Source organism: Solea solea, chromosome 7, assembly GCF_958295425.1.
Source record: "Solea solea chromosome 7, fSolSol10.1, whole genome shotgun sequence".
NCBI classification, from domain to species: domain Eukaryota; kingdom Metazoa; phylum Chordata; class Actinopteri; order Pleuronectiformes; family Soleidae; genus Solea; species Solea solea.
The window spans coordinates 20,423,822-20,429,976 of record NC_081140.1 but is presented as its reverse complement, the minus strand read 5'-3'; positions in this window follow the sequence as shown (position 1 = coordinate 20,429,976).

The window sequence follows — 6,155 nt, the reverse complement described above, 5'->3', positions numbered from 1 at the left end:
CTCTTACACATTTATTCTTCTATTGTACATACTCTGACAAGTCATATATTGTGTAATACTCCAAAAAACAAAATACAACACATTCAACACTCTGAAGACACTTTCAAACTCACAAGGTAAAAACAGTAAAATAGGAAACACGTTTAAAGAACAACAATGAGAGTCAAGTCCCTCAAGTTTATGAACTCAAAGAAGAGTGAAAAAACTGTGAATCTCCATCATTTTTTTCCTTATTTTTTGTATGATTTGATGCTGTTTTTTATTAGTCATCTATTACTGTAACAGTATCCGCTATATACAAGAAGTACAGATCTGCTGCAAAGCTGTTTATGTTTATGTATTTTTTTTTTTTAAAGGAAAAGGTTCCAACCCCTTTCCAACAGTCAGTTTATCTACAGAAATCACAACAAAATGTGATACACAATTTAAAAGGAATCATTCAACTGCAAAGCACAATTTTAGTTACTGAGCAACCCTTTCAAGTGATTTTTGCACAGTAAAAGATTTTCTTAAATTTACTTTAACTAAACATAATTTTCTTGATGAATGTGTTACTTGTTCTTATAAAATATCAAATCCACAACATGACAATGTCCTCAAATGTACCACTTTGTCCACAAACCTAAGATATACAGATATAGTTTTTTTAGGTTTCTTCTTTCAAAGAAACCTGGAAAATATTCACATTAAGAAGCCTGAAGAATTATCTAATCTAATCTAATTTTATTAAAACTTAAAACAGATCATTCAAAATAGTTGACAATTAATTTTGTAATTGCTTAGCAATCAATTCATAATTACTTACTGTTGCAGTATTCATATTGTTGTAGTACTGTGTGACTGTGTGTCCTGAATATAAATATTCCCTGTTTTCCCTGTAGACAGACATGTTCCTGTCACACTGATTTATTATGACCCGTTTTAGCCTTTTAGATTAAACGCTCCCTCACATCACAGTGTGTCTGTATCCTGTAGCTAATTCAATGATAAAGCTACTGTCAGTGAAAAATCCCACCATTAAAATCTCAGTGACGTGGTTCTCTCAGGCCACATTCACACTGCTCCATATTTTCCTTTTTTTTAATTTTTTTTTAAAAGCAAATATTTTGCTCCGGATACGCCTGCCGTTCACATTAATCTTGCACCATAGTGGAGAACTTTGACAATGCTGGCTCTGTTTTAGTTTGAAAGCTTTTGGCGCTTTCCAAATGTACAGTTCTGGCACTACTCAGCTTGACTCTACTCAGAGTACCTGGCATATCGTTTTCCATGACTATTGGCCCTTTTCCACTATGGTCCCAGCTTGCCTTGACTCGCCTCGCCTCGCCACGGCACAGCATGGCTCGACTCGGCAAGGTTTAGGTTTTGGTTTTCCACTACAAAAATAGTACCTATCCAACATGGGCGGAGTCATCACTGCATGACTGCATGAAACTGCGCCACTTCGTTTTACACTGGACACACACAAACGAGTGACTAGTGACTTGTAAAGACGTTGTTTTCAGTGTAACTGAATAATTAGAAGTTAATTCAAACATTTGTTCAGTACTTCCTCCATGACTCTGTCTGACACAGTCACTGGACTGAAATACAGCGGCGAGGTTTGTGATGCTGCTCGCGATCAGCAGTGCTGTCCTAAATACACCAGACTCCTCTGTTAAATATAGAGATTTTACACATTTCCCTGGTAATTGTTGGACATTAACCCACGTTTTTAGGTTTGTTAAGTATTTTTAACTGATCTACAGTCCGGCTTGATTCTTGTGTTGGACGGCACTCTGACCAATCGCCTCAGCTCGCTTGGAACCTCACCAGAGCAGGTACTAAAAAAAGTACCTGGTACGAGGTACTATGCTCGCGGAAACACAACTTAACCGTGCCGGGGCGGGGCGAGTCAAGCCGGTGGAAACACGCCATCTCCTCAATGTGGGCAGGGTTGGCACGGCTGCACGAAACTGTTTTATGCACGACAAAAAAACACAATCTAGTGACTTGTAAAGCAGTTGTTTTCCTTGAACTCAATCATTAGATTCAGTTCATTAAAAAGATTAGATCAGTACTTAATGCGTGACCGTTTGACAGTCACTGAACTGAAATACGACTGAATGGGTTGTGATTTAGCTCACGTCAAAGCAACAGTGGAATAGCAACAGTGCATACGAGTCAAGCCCCTTGAAACCTGCCAACAGCTAATACTTTTGAGTGGCTTCAGAATTAAGTTTAAGTTCACCACCACAGTTGCCAAGTAACATGAAAGAGTAATGTGATAAAAAAGCTCTAGTACAGCATCTCCCAGGTGTGACTGTGTGTAAGAGGTAAGAAAGTAAAGCAGGGCAGTGACTTCAAATAAACACATCAGGTCAAACTTTTCCCTGGATATATGAAGGTTAAACGGTGTTTGTCAAGAGAGAAAAAGGAGAAAAATAAACAAAGTCCAATGAAACCTCAACACACACACACAGACAGACGGAGAGAGAGAGACAAAAAGATGTACACATCGAGACACACACACACACACACAGTCACTGGGTCCTCACTCGGTGCTTATGCAACTCCTACGCAGACCGTTGTCATAGCAACCTGGTGCACCATCCTAATGCTTTGTATCTGATCAACAAGGCAAGTGCCTCCCAGGTAACAGAGCCTTTAAAACACACACACACACACACACACACACTTTCTTATATTTGTAACATAAAGCCCATTTCCCACACATTAAAAGGATGTTTTTCTTTTTTTGTTAATTTGTTGTATGAGGTGTGCACACCGACTTTGCAGAGACACTCACTCTGAAAACATGGCTGCCAGAGGGGAACAAGAGGAAATTAAGTCTGTATAATATATTTTATATTGTTTAGACTGCATCCCAAATTGGATCAACTGTTCACATTATATATTGCATGTGTGTCCATATTGACAAAGTCTAGTCTAGTCTTCCACTCGATGGTTTTCTATAGTTACAGGCCACGCCCTGGAATAATAAGTAGTCTATACACAATATATACAAAATGGACGACAGAAGTCCGTGCCTGTTTCTGTCCCAAATGGTCAGACGTTCTGATGATTTTTAAACTGTTTTAAACTTCCACCGTGTCCATCATTTATCTTCTATCTCTCTGGATCTACTTTGTTGTTGTTGTTGTTCGAATCGTGCTGCAAGTGATGCAGAAGACACTTTGAAATCCTTTGTGAGCGACAGAGATGATCAGATTGAATCATGAATCACCACCTCCATGTGGTTTGAATCAACTTTGGAAAAATCAGATCTCATGTCAAGGTAAATACAACCTGGATATGCTTAAAAACACGATTAGGTCCAAGTCCACATCATCATCTTAAGAATATGTTTTCTTCTCAATGTTAGACAACCTTTTCCACCAGGAACCTTACGTTTGTAAACCGCCCATTTCCTGCACCAAAGACAAAATCAGGACACAGAAGTTGTTATTCCATTGCTGAAAATATTTGTTCAGATTTATCTCAGTGACACAAATTTACCAATTAAGGCAGCAGCAGACCGGCAAAACTTGTGTCTCCATAAAGTAAAATTGCAGATTATCTCTTTGGAATTTGGTGCGGGAGTGTGAGATGTTAACAAACTTCAGCCCAAAAATGTCCTCACACACACACACCACCTCTGTTTGTATCAGAGTGACGCAGTTGTCATTATCCCATCCTGTGCCTACACGGAGTAAAGACACCAGCATGTGCTGTTTGTTCTCAAGTGTTGCCAACTACAGCACTCTTCATCTGAAGTACTCTCAGCAGGAAACACCATCGAGTCTCACCTTGAATCAGACGGTTTTACAGCTAATGACGCGTCTGCTATCTCTTCACACTGCTGTCAGAACTAAACCTTCCACACGTCTAAAAGAGGAAGGCTTCTCTTCACTCATCTTACAAGGTCCAATGTGCAGAAATTAGTGGGTTTAGCAGCAGAAACTAATACTTAAAATTATTTTTTATTGATATATTATCACCTGAACGGTTGTATTTTACTTTACTTTAGAACGAGGTTGTTGTTTTTTTAATAACACTGTCTTTTATGACGATGTTTTACAGGCACAGTTTAAAAAATTAGAGACCAGTTTAAGACTAGTTTGCTGTTTTAGTGTGAAACTACATGTTTAGTTTCAGGCATAGACAGATTGGGCTGGGGTCAGTAAACACAATAAAATAAGGAGATAGGTAAACAATCATAAATGAACAGACTGTTATACTTTGGTAGTGGTTGATAATGATAAGTGATTTCAAATGTCTACCTGAGGAGATTGTATAGAATTGAAATCTGTGTGTTCAGTGTGTGTTTTCAGAACTCCACTGCAGTGGTCGTCCTCTGCAGTGGAGGCTGTTATGTAATGTGAGCAATAATAAAAAGGGGGGGGGGGGGGGGGGGGGGTCACACACACACACACACACACAGCATGACTGCAACACTGGCACTTAATCAATACATGTGTTCCCTCTCTTTGTCCATACACACACATTATTTACACACAAACACACACGATAATGTGACATGTTAATCCATCACCATCCACCTTTGTGCCTCACCTTTGCTGTCCGTCTGTCTGTCTTGTTAGACAAAACACATGTGCCCACAACACATAAGAGAAAATAAATACAAATTACATTCAACCCAACCTTGGATGCTGTAACACACACACACACACCATTCATTTTAACAGAATTTCCACCAAGGCACCAACAATAAAATGCACATTTCCATGCATGTAAACATACAGCATCCGTGTGATGCTGCATTTTCTACAAAAAGAAAAACATAATAATACGTACTAAAGGTAACATGACTGTTTCAAGCATCTCCTTATTGCATCACACACACACACGTGATGTTTTTACCTGTCCAGCAGAGCAGCAGAGCAACATTTAAGGTCACATACTTTGGTGCTGCATGATTTTTCCCTGCAAAGTCAGTTATACCAAAACGTTTCCCCAGTGTGCTGTGACATCATGACAGCATCATTACAAAATTGGTTTTATTCCAATAGGAAACATTAGCATTGCCTGATTGGCGTGTACATACTGTGTATATATATATACATATACATCCTGTTTTATATGTCATCGCTCTTTGGCAGGCCTCTCTAAACCTGCCCATGCACCTCCATCTAATTTCATATCCCTCTTCTGTCATTTCACCTTTCTCTCTGTGTCATCTTGTTCTCATTTCAGGTTCACCTGCTGTGTTTGTTTGTCCTTGTCACTGATGCGTCACACTCACTCCTCCTCCTCCTCTTCCCTCCTGTCTCAGCAGAAAATCAGGCTCATTACTCTGCACACTGCACTGGTACAGGAGGATAACATGGTGTAAATGTGTCAAGCAGAGGGGACACATGAGGACGATATGGCTGAGACACTGAATGGAGGTGGAGACAGAAGCAGCAAAGTAGAAGTCCTGATGAAGAGATTGTGAGCTGTCAAATCATCAGAGCCCAGCTCAGAGATGGTAAACAGGTCAAGAAGAGGCATTAAACTTGAAATATGCAAAAGTCTTTCACACTGATTATCTAATAAGACTGGAAGTCATTATGTAAAGTGATGCTGGCAGCACTACTTCACAGCTGCCTGTCAGATTTTAGAAATCCTAACATTTAACATTATAAATTCTCCTCAGACTCTGGAATACAGTTCAGTCTTAACAGTGCATAAAAAACTTTTTTTGACATAAATTATCAATAATTCCATAATATCCTTTCAGCAAGACCAAACAGACGTAAACACAATACATGTGTCAATTTGGGCTGAGCCTTTCAGAGATGAAGAGACTGCTTCAACACATTTGTCACATATACAAAGAGTATACTGATTAAAAAAGCATTTCCTGCAGTGGAATCTGAACAACCTTTAATTTCAGATGCAACTACATGCAATAAGGAAAACCAGATATTGCAGCTATACTGAAAGTCTTATTTTACAAGTGGCAACAGAACTCCCATTTTGAAGCACCAAGATTTGTTATTGATTGATTTTGGAGTTCACAGACGTCTCCTGCAGCGAGGCTCCTACTGGACACTCCAGCGGCCAATCACACTGATGTCCACTCATGTGTGCCATACTTTATCATCTATTTTGCTTTAAATGGGAACATAATTTACAAAATTGTCTACAAGTTCTATCAGAGAAGACCTGAA